Genomic DNA, 14,009 nt, shown 5'->3' on the forward strand with positions numbered 1-14,009 from the left:
GGGCTCTTCTGAGAATCACCACGGTGCGTCCCCTTTGAAACCAGGGGACTCCTCAAGGACGACTCCCTTCGCACCTGGAAGCTAGATGTTTACGTCCAGCCTGAAAGAAAACGATGGACGGCTTTCCCCGGGACAATGCCGGACGTTCGGGACCACCCCGAGTCACCAAGTACCAAACTTTGCACAGTGTGGGGAACGCTCTCCTGCACGTATGGCACTCCCCACCTGAAAACCTTTCTTACCAGAAGGGGGCCCTCGTTCCCTTGTACTAGATAGCTAGACAGAATGTTCACATAAACATGCTGTGTCATCAAGCTTGAAAGTGGGACACTGATGGCAAAGTACGCCTTCTGCCCGTTTGCGAGCGACTCGTTTCTGCCTTCCAAGCTGCCTGAACAGCGCTAGCGGCCCGACGTCTCTCCAATGCAGGGTGGTCGCTGTGGGCCAACAAGGCTGCGTTCTCTCAAAGCCCATCCTGTGCTGGCAAATGCCTTTCTAGGGACTCATACCACTGCACTGCAGAGTCAGCTCCGGCCAAATGAAAGGTGACCTGAGGCCCCAAGGTAAGGGCTAGTGTTTCACGTCAGCAGAGTTGGGGGTGCAGGGGTGCCATGAATCCATGCGCCACGCTGGATGGCCTGAACTCTCCGATGCCTCCGGGGACACATAGGAGAGGCGGCCGTGCACCACTTTCGCATGGTGACTGCTCTGTGCCGGAGGAGCGGCCAGGGGCTTCTGAGGAACCTCAGGGGGAAGGAGGCCCATGGGAGCCACTCTTCACATTCCTAGCAAGGGCCACGTGTTGCCTGCTGGGGGCCGAGGTAGAGTGTCCCAGTCATAACAGAGACGCGTGGGAGCAGTGCCGGGCAGCCTCCCTGCAAGTCGATCGGCCTCAGTGACTGAAACGGACCTGTGCTTCAGAAACACACCGTGCTAACGACTCAGTCCAGGGAAACACTCAGGACGGCACTCTCGCAGAAGCGCGAGCTAGGCTGTGAGTGCAGCCTGAAGAAAGGTACATTTTTCACAGTTACCACGGCTAGGTATGGATAGAGCCTTGGTCACTGAGGCCCACCTCAGGTACTGCACTTCTTATGCAGTTGATGCAGTGCAGGGGACCCTGTGTCCAATAGTTTCTCCGAGGAAAGGCACTGTTCTCCCGATGTTTCCTTGAGGTAGTCAGAAACTACTGAGGATTACTGACTGTATGAGCTCACGGTTGAAACAGGGCGACGCTGCCCAAACGTAATTTTCCCCCCGGGTGGATGAGATGCGGGTCGAAAGGTGCCTGAGACACACTCCTCGGGCCCGTCTTTCCTTTGATCCAGCAGGCCACAGAAAAGAAGTGTGAGTTTACTCGTATGAGGCTCGCTGGTCTCAGTTCTTTGCTGGGAGCGTCTCCAAGAGCACTCCGGAGATTGCCAGCGACAGAAATGTGACCCCTGGCCTCGAGTAAAAGTCCAGCGTTTTCCAGTAGTAAAGTGAAGAATGTTGCCCTAGTGAGGAAGCAGGCGTTAAAGGACAGCGTCAACTCTGTAAGGTATCGCAGGTCTCATTGTGCACTCACGTTCGTTGTAACTTTGGTGAGAGGGCACTGTGTGCCGTCCAGCTCTTGTGTGGCGTTTGAGCCCCAGGTAGTGAATGTGTCCGTTTGCTTTAACTGCACGGATGTGCCAGCAGTAAAGGCAAAGTGCTGCCCTCTTCACTCGACACCTCCCTGTTGCTCAGCATGCAAACGGGCTCAGGAACGCAGTTCTGAGCAGCCTTACATTCCATGCTGGAGTGCCCCTAGGAGCGATTTGGGCTCTTCTGAGAATCACCACGGTGCGTCCCCTTTGAAACCAGGGGACTCCTCAAGGACGACTCCCTTCGGCACCTGGAAGCTAGATGTTTACGTCCAGCCTGAAAGAAAACGATGGACGGCTTTCCCCGGGACAATGCCGGACGTTCGGGACCACCCCGAGTCACCAAGTACCAAACTTTGCACAGTGTGGGGAACGCTCTCCTGCACGTATGGCACTCCCCACCTGAAAACCTTTCTTACCAGAAGGGGGCCCTCGTTCCCTTGTACTAGATAGCTAGACAGAATGTTCACATAAACATGCTGTGTCATCAAGCTTGAAAGTGGGACACTGATGGCAAAGTACGCCTTCTGCCCGTTTGCGAGCGACTCGTTTCTGCCTTCCAAGCTGCCTGAACAGCGCTAGCGGCCCGACGTCTCTCCAATGCAGGGTGGTCGCTGTGGGCCAACAAGGCTGCGTTCTCTCAAAGCCCATCCTGTGCTGGCAAATGCCTTTCTAGGGACTCATACCACTGCACTGCAGAGTCAGCTCCGGCCAAATGAAAGGTGACCTGAGGCCCCAAGGTAAGGGCTAGTGTTTCACGTCAGCAGAGTTGGGGGTGCAGGGGTGCCATGAATCCATGCGCCACGCTGGATGGCCTGAACTCTCCGATGCCTCCGGGGACACATAGGAGAGGCGGCCGTGCACCACTTTCGCATGGTGACTGCTCTGTGCCGGAGGAGCGGCCAGGGGCTTCTGAGGAACCTCAGGGGGAAGGAGGCCCATGGGAGCCACTCTTCACATTCCTAGCAAGGGCCACGTGTTGCCTGCTGGGGGCCGAGGTAGAGTGTCCCAGTCATAACAGAGACGCGTGGGAGCAGTGCCGGGCAGCCTCCCTGCAAGTCGATCGGCCTCAGTGACTGAAACGGACCTGTGCTTCAGAAACACACCGTGCTAACGACTCAGTCCAGGGAAACACTCAGGACGGCACTCTCGCAGAAGCGCGAGCTAGGCTGTGAGTGCAGCCTGAAGAAAGGTACATTTTTCACAGTTACCACGGCTAGGTATGGATAGAGCCTTGGTCACTGAGGCCCACCTCAGGTACTGCACTTCTTATGCAGTTGATGCAGTGCAGGGGACCCTGTGTCCAATAGTTTCTCCGAGGAAAGGCACTGTTCTCCCGATGTTTCCTTGAGGTAGTCAGAAACTACTGAGGATAACTGACTGTATGAGCTCACGGTTGAAACAGGGCGACGCTGCCCAAACGTAATTTTCCCCCCGGGTGGATGAGATGCGGGTCGAAAGGTGCCTGAGACACACTCCTCGGGCCCGTCTTTCCTTTGATCCAGCAGGCCACAGAAAAGAAGTGTGAGTTTACTCGTATGAGGCTCGCTGGTCTCAGTTCTTTGCTGGGAGCGTCTCCAAGAGCACTCCGGAGATTGCCAGCGACAGAAATGTGACCCCTGGCCTCGAGTAAAAGTCCAGCGTTTTCCAGTAGTAAAGTGAAGAATGTTGCCCTAGTGAGGAAGCAGGCGTTAAAGGACAGCGTCAACTCTGTAAGGTATCGCAGGTCTCATTGTGCACTCACGTTCGTTGTAACTTTGGTGAGAGGGCACTGTGTGCCGTCCAGCTCTTGTGTGGCGTTTGAGCCCCAGGTAGTGAATGTGTCCGTTTGCTTTAACTGCACGGATGTGCCAGCAGTAAAGGCAAAGTGCTGCCCTCTTCACTCGACACCTCCCTGTTGCTCAGCATGCAAACGGGCTCAGGAACGCAGTTCTGAGCAGCCTTACATTCCATGCTGGAGTGCCCCTAGGAGCGATTTGGGCTCTTCTGAGAATCACCACGGTGCGTCCCCTTTGAAACCAGGGGACTCCTCAAGGACGACTCCCTTCGGCACCTGGAAGCTAGATGTTTACGTCCAGCCTGAAAGAAAACGATGGACGGCTTTCCCCGGGACAATGCCGGACGTTCGGGACCACCCCGAGTCACCAAGTACCAAACTTTGCACAGTGTGGGGAACGCTCTCCTGCACGTATGGCACTCCCCACCTGAAAACCTTTCTTACCAGAAGGGGGCCCTCGTTCCCTTGTACTAGATAGCTAGACAGAATGTTCACATAAACATGCTGTGTCATCAAGCTTGAAAGTGGGACACTGATGGCAAAGTACGCCTTCTGCCCGTTTGCGAGCGACTCGTTTCTGCCTTCCAAGCTGCCTGAACAGCGCTAGCGGCCCGACGTCTCTCCACTGCAGGGTGGTCGCTGTGGGCCAACAAGGCTGCGTTCTCTCAAAGCCCATCCTGTGCTGGCAAATGCCTTTCTAGGGACTCATACCACTGCACTGCAGAGTCAGCTCCGGCCAAATGAAAGGTGACCTGAGGCCCCAAGGTAAGGGCTAGTGTTTCACGTCAGCATAGTTGGGGGTGCAGGGGTGCCATGAATACATGCGCCACGCTGGATGGCCTGAACTCTCCGATGCCTCCGGGGACACATAGGAGAGGCGGCCGTGCACCACTTTCGCATGGTGACTGCTCTGTGCCGGAGGAGCGGCCAGGGGCTTCTGAGGAGCCTCATGGGGAAAGAGGCCCATGGGAGCCACTCTTCACATTCCTAGCAAGGGCCACGTGTTGCTTGCTGGCGGCCGAGGTAGAGTGTCCCAGTCATAACAGAGACGCGTGGGAGCAGCGCCGGGCAGCCTCCCTGCAAGTCGATCGGCCTCAGTGACTGAAACGGACCTGTGCTTCAGAAACACACCGTGCTAACGACTCAGTCCAGGGAAACACTCAGGACGGCACTCTCGCAGAAGCACGAGCTAGGCTGTGAGTGCAGCCTGAAGAAAGGTACATGTTTCACACTTAACACGGCTAGGTATGGGACAGAGCCTTGGTCACTGACGCCCACCTCAGGTACTGCACTTCGTATGCAGTTGATGCAGTGCAGGGGACCCTGTGTCCAATAGTTTCTCCGAGGAAAGGCACTGTTCTCCCGATGTTTCCTTGAGGTAGTCAGAAACTACTGAGGATAACTGACTGTATGAGCTCACGTTTGAAACAGGGCGACGCTGCCCAAACGTAATTTTCCCCCCGGGTGGATGAGATGCGGGCGAAAGGTGCCTGAGACACACTCCTCGGGCCCGTCTTTCCTTTGGTCCAGCGGGCCTCAGAAAAGAAGTGTGAGTTTACTCGTATGAGGCTCGCTGGTCTCAGTTCTTTGCTGGGAGCGTCTCCAAGAGCACTCCGGAGATTGCCAGCGACAGAAATGTGACCCCTGGCCTCGAGTAAAAGTCCAGCGTTTTCCAGTAGTAAAGTGAAGAATGTTGCCCTAGTGAGGAAGCAGGCGTTAAAGGACAGCGTCAACTCTGTAAGGTATCGCAGGTCTCATTGTGCACTCACGTTCGTTGTAACTTTGGTGAGAGGGCACTGTGTGCCGTCCAGCTCTTGTGTGGCGTTTGAGCCCCAGGTAGTGAATGTGTCCGTTTGCTTTAACTGCACGGATGTGCCAGCAGTAAAGGCAAAGTGCTGCCCTCTTCACTCGACACCTCCCTGTTGCTCAGCATGCAAACGGGCTCAGGAACGCAGTTCTGAGCAGCCTTACATTCCATGCTGGAGTGCCCCTAGGAGCGATTTGGGCTCTTCTGAGAATCACCACGGTGCGTCCCCTTTGAAACCAGGGGACTCCTCAAGGACGACTCCCTTCGGCACCTGGAAGCTAGATGTTTACGTCCAGCCTGAAAGAAAACGATGGACGGCTTTCCCCGGGACAATGCCGGACGTTCGGGACCACCCCGAGTCACCAAGTACCAAACTTTGCACAGTGTGGGGAACGCTCTCCTGCACGTATGGCACTCCCCACCTGAAAACCTTTCTTACCAGAAGGGGGCCCTCGTTCCCTTGTACTAGATAGCTAGACAGAATGTTCACATAAACATGCTGTGTCATCAAGCTTGAAAGTGGGACACTGATGGCAAAGTACGCCTTCTGCCCGTTTGCGAGCGACTCGTTTCTGCCTTCCAAGCTGCCTGAACAGCGCTAGCGGCCCTACGTCTCTCCACTGCAGGGTGGTCGCTGTGGGCCAACAAGGCTGCGTTCTCTCAAAGCCCATCCTGTGCTGGCAAATGCCTTTCTAGGGACTCATACCACTGCACTGCAGAGTCAGCTCCGGCCAAATGAAAGGTGACCTGAGGCCCCAAGGTAAGGGCTAGTGTTTCACGTCAGCATAGTTGGGGGTGCAGGGGTGCCATGAATACATGCGCCACGCTGGATGGCCTGAACTCTCCGATGCCTCCGGGGACACATAGGAGAGGCGGCCGTGCACCACTTTCGCATGGTGACTGCTCTGTGCCGGAGGAGCGGCCAGGGGTTTCTGAGGAGCCTCTGGGGGAAAGAGGCCCATGGGAGCCACTCTTCACATTCCTAGCAAGGGCCACGTGTTGCTTGCTGGCGGCCGAGGTAGAGTGTCCCAGTCATAACAGAGACGCGTGGGAGCAGCGCCGGGCAGCCTCCCTGCAAGTCGATCGGCCTCAGTGACTGAAACGGACCTGTGCTTCAGAAACACACCGTGCTAACGACTCAGTCCAGGGAAACACTCAGGACGGCACTCTCGCAGAAGCGCGAGCTAGGCTGTGAGTGCAGCCTGAAGAAAGGTACATTTTGCACACTTAACACGGCTAGGTATGGGACAGAGCCTTGGTCACTGACGCCCACCTCAGGTACTGCACTTCGTATGCAGTTGATGCAGTGCAGGGGACCCTGTGTCCAATAGTTTCTCCGAGGAAAGGCACTGTTCTCCCGATGTTTCCTTGAGGTAGTCAGAAACTACTGAGGATAACTGACTGTATGAGCTCACGTTTGAAACAGGGCGACGCTGCCCAAACGTAATTTTCCCCCCGGGTGGATGAGATGCGCGTCGAAAGGTGCCTGAGACACACTCCTCGGGCCCGTCTTTCCTTTGCTCCAGCGGGCCTCAGAAAAGAAGTGTGAGTTTACTCGTATGAGGCTCGCTGGTCTCAGTTCTTTGCTGGGAGCGTCTCCAAGAGCACTCCGGAGATTGCCAGCGACAGAAATGTGACCCCTGGCCTCGAGTAAAAGTCCAGCGTTTTCCAGTAGTAAAGTGAAGAATGTTGCCCTAGTGAGGAAGCAGGCGTTAAAGGACAGCGTCAACTCTGTAAGGTATCGCAGGTCTCATTGTGCACTCACGTTCGTTGTAACTTTGGTGAGAGGGCACTGTGTGCCGTCCAGCTCTTGTGTGGCGTTTGAGCCCCAGGTAGTGAATGTGTCCGTTTGCTTTAACTGCACGGATGTGCCAGCAGTAAAGGCAAAGTGCTGCCCTCTTCACTCGACACCTCCCTGTTGCTCAGCATGCAAACGGGCTCAGGAACGCAGTTCTGAGCAGCCTTACATTCCATGCTGGAGTGCCCCTAGGAGCGATTTGGGCTCTTCTGAGAATCACCACGGTGCGTCCCCTTTGAAACCAGGGGACTCCTCAAGGACGACTCCCTTCGGCACCTGGAAGCTAGATGTTTACGTCCAGCCTGAAAGAAAACGATGGACGGCTTTCCCCGGGACAATGCCGGACGTTCGGGACCACCCCGAGTCACCAAGTACCAAACTTTGCACAGTGTGGGGAACGCTCTCCTGCACGTATGGCACTCCCCACCTGAAAACCTTTCTTACCAGAAGGGGGCCCTCGTTCCCTTGTACTAGATAGCTAGACAGAATGTTCACATAAACATGCTGTGTCATCAAGCTTGAAAGTGGGACACTGATGGCAAAGTACGCCTTCTGCCCGTTTGCGAGCGACTCGTTTCTGCCTTCCAAGCTGCCTGAACAGCGCTAGCGGCCCGACGTCTCTCCATTACAGGGTGGTCGCTGTGGGCCAACAAGGCTGCGTTCTCTCAAAGCCCATCCTGTGCTGGCAAATGCCTTTCTAGGGACTCATACCACTGCACTGCAGAGTCAGCTCCGGCCAAATGAAAGGTGACCTGAGGCCCCAAGGTAAGGGCTAGTGTTTCACGTCAGCAGAGTTGGGGGTGTAGGGGTGCCATGAATCCATGCGCCACGCTGGATGGCCTGAACTGTCCGATGCCTCCGGGGACACATAGGAGAGGCGGCCGTGCACCACTTTCGCATGGTGACTGCTCTGTGCCGGAGGAGCGGCCAGGGGCTTCTGAGGAGCCTCATGGGGAAAGAGGCCCATGGGAGCCACTCTTCACATTCCTAGCAAGGGCCACGTGTTGCTTGCTGGCGGCCGAGGTAGAGTGTCCCAGTCATAACAGAGACGCGTGGGAGCAGCGCCGGGCAGCCTCCCTGCAAGTCGATCGGCCTCAGTGACTGAAACGGACCTGTGCTTCAGAAACACACCGTGCTAACGACTCAGTCCAGGGAAACACTCAGGACGGCACTCTCGCAGAAGCGCGAGCTAGGCTGTGAGTGCAGCCTGAAGAAAGGTACATGTTTCACACTTAACACGGCTAGGTATGGGACAGAGCCTTGGTCACTGACGCCCACCTCAGGTACTGCACTTCGTATGCAGTTGATGCAGTGCAGGGGACCCTGTGTCCAATAGTTTCTCCGAGGAAAGGCACTGTTCTCCCGATGTTTCCTTGAGGTAGTCAGAAACTACTGAGGATAACTGACTGTATGAGCTCACGTTTGAAACAGGGCGACGCTGCCCAAACGTAATTTTCCCCCAGGGTGGATGAGATGCGGGTCGAAAGGTGCCTGAGACACACTCCTCGGGCCCGTCTTTCCTTTGCTCCAGCGGGCCTCAGAAAAGAAGTGTGAGTTTACTCGTATGAGGCTCGCTGGTCTCAGTTCTTTGCTGGGAGCGTCTCCAAGAGCACTCCGGAGATTGCCAGCGACAGAAATGTGACCCCTGGCCTCGAGTAAAAGTCCAGCGTTTTCCAGTAGTAAAGTGAAGAATGTTGCCCTAGTGAGGAAGCAGGCGTTAAAGGACAGCGTCAACTCTGTAAGGTATCGCAGGTCTCATTGTGCACTCACGTTCGTTGTAACTTTGGTGAGAGGGCACTGTGTGCCGTCCAGCTCTTGTGTGGCGTTTGAGCCCCAGGTAGTGAATGTGTCCGTTTGCTTTAACTGCACGGATGTGCCAGCAGTAAAGGCAAAGTGCTGCCCTCTTCACTCGACACCTCCCTGTTGCTCAGCATGCAAACGGGCTCAGGAACGCAGTTCTGAGCAGCCTTACATTCCATGCTGGAGTGACCCTAGGAGCGATTTGGGCTCTTCTGAGAATCACCACGGTGCGTCCCCTTTGAAACCAGGGGACTCCTCAAGGACGACTCCCTTCGCACCTGGAAGCTAGATGTTTACGTCCAGCCTGAAAGAAAACGATGGACGGCTTTCCCCGGGACAATGCCGGACGTTCGGGACCACCCCGAGTCACCAAGTACCAAACTTTGCACAGTGTGGGGAACGCTCTCCTGCACGTATGGCACTCCCCACCTGAAAACCTTTCTTACCAGAAGGGGGCCCTCGTTCCCTTGTACTAGATAGCTAGACAGAATGTTCACATAAACATGCTGTGTCATCAAGCTTGAAAGTGGGACACTGATGGCAAAGTACGCCTTCTGCCCGTTTGCGAGCGACTCGTTTCTGCCTTCCAAGCTGCCTGAACAGCGCTAGCGGCCCGACGTCTCTCCACCGCAGGGTGGTCGCTGTGGGCCAACAAGGCTGCGTTCTCTCAAAGCCCATCCTGTGCTGGCAAATGCCTTTCTAGGGACTCATACCACTGCACTGCAGAGTCAGCTCCGGCCAAATGAAAGGTGACCTGAGGCCCCAAGGTAAGGGCTAGTGTTTCACGTCAGCAGAGTTGGGGGTGCAGGGGTGCCATGAATCCATGCGCCACGCTGGATGGCCTGAACTGTCCGATGCCTCCGGGGACACATAGGAGAGGCGGCCGTGCACCACTTTCGCATGGTGACTGCTCTGTGCCAGAGGAGCGGCCAGGGGCTTCTGAGGAGCCTCATGGGGAAAGAGGCCCATGGAAGCCACTCTTCACATTCCTAGCAAGGGCCACGTGTTGCTTGCTGGCGGCCGAGGTAGAGTGTCCCAGTCATAACAGAAACGCATGGGAGCAGCGCCGGGCAGCCTCCCTGCAAGTCGATCGGCCTCAGTGACTGAAACGGACCTGTGCTTCAGAAACACACCGTGCTAACGACTCAGTCCAGGGAAACACTCAGGACGGCACTCTCGCAGAAGCGCGAGCTAGGCTGTGAGTGCAGCCTGAAGAAAGGTACATTTTTCACACTTAACACGGCTAGGTATGGGACAGAGCCTTGGTCACTGACGCCCACCTCAGGTACTGCACTTCGTATGCAGTTGATGCAGTGCAGGGGACCCTGTGTCCAATAGTTTCTCCGAGGAAAGGCACTGTTCTCCCGATGTGTCCTTGAGGTAGTCAGAAACTACTGAGGATAACTGACTGTATGAGCTCACGTTTGAAACAGGGCGACGCTGCCCAAACGTAATTTTCCCCGCGGGTGGATGAGATGCGGGTCGAAGGGTGCCTGAGACACACTCCTCGGGCCCGTCTTTCCTTTGCTCCAGCGGGCCTCAGAAAAGAAGTGTGAGTTTACTCGTATGAGGCTCGCTGGTCTCAGTTCTTTGCTGGGAGCGTCTCCAAGAGCACTCCGGAGATTGCCAGCGACAGAAATGTGACCCCTGGCCTCGAGTAAAAGTCCAGCGTTTTCCAGTAGTAAAGTGAAGAATGTTGCCCTAGTGAGGAAGCAGGCGTTAAAGGAGAGCGTCAACTCTGTAAGGTATCGCAGGTCTCATTGTGCACTCACGTTCGTTGTAACTTTGGTGAGAGGGCACTGTGTGCCGTCCAGCTCTTGTGTGGCGTTTGAGCCCCAGGTAGTGAATGTGTCCGTTTGCTTTAACTGCACGGATGTGCCAGCAGTAAAGGCAAAGTGCTGCCCTCTTCACTCGACACCTCCCTGTTGCTCAGCATGCAAACGGGCTCAGGAACGCAGTTCTGAGCAGCCTTACATTCCATGCTGGAGTGCCCCTAGGAGCGATTTGGGCTCTTCTGAGAATCACCACGGTGCGTCCCCTTTGAAACCAGGGGACTCCTCAAGGACGACTCCCTTCGGCACCTGGAAGCTAGATGTTTACGTCCAGCCTGAAAGAAAACGATGGACGGCTTTCCCCGGGACAATGCCGGACGTTCGGGACCACCCCGAGTCACCAAGTACCAAACTTTGCACAGTGTGGGGAACGCTCTCCTGCACGTATGGCACTCCCCACCTGAAAACCTTTCTTACCAGAAGGGGGCCCTCGTTCCCTTGTACTAGATAGCTAGACAGAATGTTCACATAAACATGCTGTGTCATCAAGCTTGAAAGTGGGACACTGATGGCAAAGTACGCCTTCTGCCCGTTTGCGAGCGACTCGTTTCTGCCTTCCAAGCTGCCTGAACAGCGCTAGCGGCCCGACGTCTCTCCAATGCAGGGTGGTCGCTGTGGGCCAACAAGGCTGCGTTCTCTCAAAGCCCATCCTGTGCTGGCAAATGCCTTTCTAGGGACTCATACCACTGCACTGCAGAGTCAGCTCCGGCCAAATGAAAGGTGACCTGAGGCCCCAAGGTAAGGGCTAGTGTTTCACGTCAGCAGAGTTGGGGGTGCAGGGGTGCCATGAATCCATGCGCCACGCTGGATGGCCTGAACTCTCCGATGCCTCCGGGGACACATAGGAGAGGCGGCCGTGCACCACTTTCGCATGGTGACTGCTCTGTGCCGGAGGAGCGGCCAGGGGCTTCTGAGGAACCTCAGGGGGAAGGAGGCCCATGGGAGCCACTCTTCACATTCCTAGCAAGGGCCACGTGTTGCCTGCTGGGGGCCGAGGTAGAGTGTCCCAGTCATAACAGAGACGCGTGGGAGCAGTGCCGGGCAGCCTCCCTGCAAGTCGATCGGCCTCAGTGACTGAAACGGACCTGTGCTTCAGAAACACACCGTGCTAACGACTCAGTCCAGGGAAACACTCAGGACGGCACTCTCGCAGAAGCGCGAGCTAGGCTGTGAGTGCAGCCTGAAGAAAGGTACATTTTTCACAGTTACCACGGCTAGGTATGGATAGAGCCTTGGTCACTGAGGCCCACCTCAGGTACTGCACTTCTTATGCAGTTGATGCAGTGCAGGGGACCCTGTGTCCAATAGTTTCTCCGAGGAAAGGCACTGTTCTCCCGATGTTTCCTTGAGGTAGTCAGAAACTACTGAGGATAACTGACTGTATGAGCTCACGGTTGAAACAGGGCGACGCTGCCCAAACGTAATTTTCCCCCCGGGTGGATGAGATGCGGGTCGAAAGGTGCCTGAGACACACTCCTCGGGCCCGTCTTTCCTTTGCTCCAGCAGGCCTCAGAAAAGAAGTGTGAGTTTACTCGTATGAGGCTCGCTGGTCTCAGTTCTTTGCTGGGAGCGTCTCCAAGAGCACTCCGGAGATTGCCAGCGACAGAAATGTGACCCCTGGCCTCGAGTAAAAGTCCAGCGTTTTCCAGTAGTAAAGTGAAGAATGTTGCCCTAGTGAGGAAGCAGGCGTTAAAGGACAGCGTCAACTCTGTAAGGTATCGCAGGTCTCATTGTGCACTCACGTTCGTTGTAACTTTGGTGAGAGGGCACTGTGTGCCGTCCAGCTCTTGTGTGGCGTTTGAGCCCCAGGTAGTGAATGTGTCCGTTTGCTTTAACTGCACGGATGTGCCAGCAGTAAAGGCAAAGTGCTGCCCTCTTCACTCGACACCTCCCTGTTGCTCAGCATGCAAACGGGCTCAGGAACGCAGTTCTGAGCAGCCTTACATTCCATGCTGGAGTGCCCCTAGGAGCGATTTGGGCTCTTCTGAGAATCACCACGGTGCGTCCCCTTTGAAACCAGGGGACTCCTCAAGGACGACTCCCTTCGGCACCTGGAAGCTAGATGTTTACGTCCAGCCTGAAAGAAAACGATGGACGGCTTTCCCCGGGACAATGCCGGACGTTCGGGACCACCCCGAGTCACCAAGTACCAAACTTTGCACAGTGTGGGGAACGCTCTCCTGCACGTATGGCACTCCCCACCTGAAAACCTTTCTTACCAGAAGGGGGCCCTCGTTCCCTTGTACTAGATAGCTAGACAGAATGTTCACATAAACATGCTGTGTCATCAAGCTTGAAAGTGGGACACTGATGGCAAAGTACGCCTTCTGCCCGTTTGCGAGCGACTCGTTTCTGCCTTCCAAGCTGCCTGAACAGCGCTAGCGGCCCTACGTCTCTCCACTGCAGGGTGGTCGCTGTGGGCCAACAAGGCTGCGTTCTCTCAAAGCCCATCCTGTGCTGGCAAATGCCTTTCTAGGGACTCATACCACTGCACTGCAGAGTCAGCTCCGGCCAAATGAAAGGTGACCTGAGGCCCCAAGGTAAGGGCTAGTGTTTCACGTCAGCAGAGTTGGGGGTGCAGGGGTGCCATGAATCCATGCGCCACGCTGGATGGCCTGAACTGTCCGATGCCTCCGGGGACACATAGGAGAGGCGGCCGTGCACCACTTTCGCATGGTGGCTGCTCTGTGCCGGAGGAGCGGCCAGGGGCTTCTGAGGAGCCTCATGGGGAAAGAGGCCCATGGGAGCCACTCTTCACATTCCTAGCAAGGGCCACGTGTTGCTTGCTGGCGGCCGAGGTAGAGTGTCCCAGTCATAACAGAGACGCGTGGGAGCAGTGCCGGGCAGCCTCCCTGCAAGTCGATCGGCCTCAGTGACTGAAACGGACCTGTGCTTCAGAAACACACCGTGCTAACGACTCAGTCCAGGGAAACACTCAGGACGGCACTCTCGCAGAAGCGCGAGCTAGGCTGTGAGTGCAGCCTGAAGAAAGGTACATGTTTCACACTTAACACGGCTAGGTATGGGACAGAGCCTTGGTCACTGACGCCCACCTCAGGTACTGCACTTCGTATGCAGTTGATGCAGTGCAGGGGACCCTGTGTCCAATAGTTTCTCCGAGGAAAGGCACTGTTCTCCCGATGTTTCCTTGAGGTAGTCAGAAACTACTGAGGATAACTGACTGTATGAGCTCACGTTTGAAACAGGGCGACGCTGCCCAAACGTAATTTTCCCCCCGGGTGGATGAGATGCGGGCGAAAGGTGCCTGAGACACACTCCTCGGGCCCGTCTTTCCTTTGGTCCAGCGGGCCTCAGAAAAGAAGTGTGAGTTTACTCGTATGAGGCTCGCTGGTCTCAGTTCTTTGCTGGG

This window comes from Hyperoodon ampullatus (genome assembly GCF_949752795.1).
Source record: "Hyperoodon ampullatus genome assembly, chromosome: 14".
NCBI lineage: Eukaryota > Metazoa > Chordata > Mammalia > Artiodactyla > Ziphiidae > Hyperoodon > Hyperoodon ampullatus.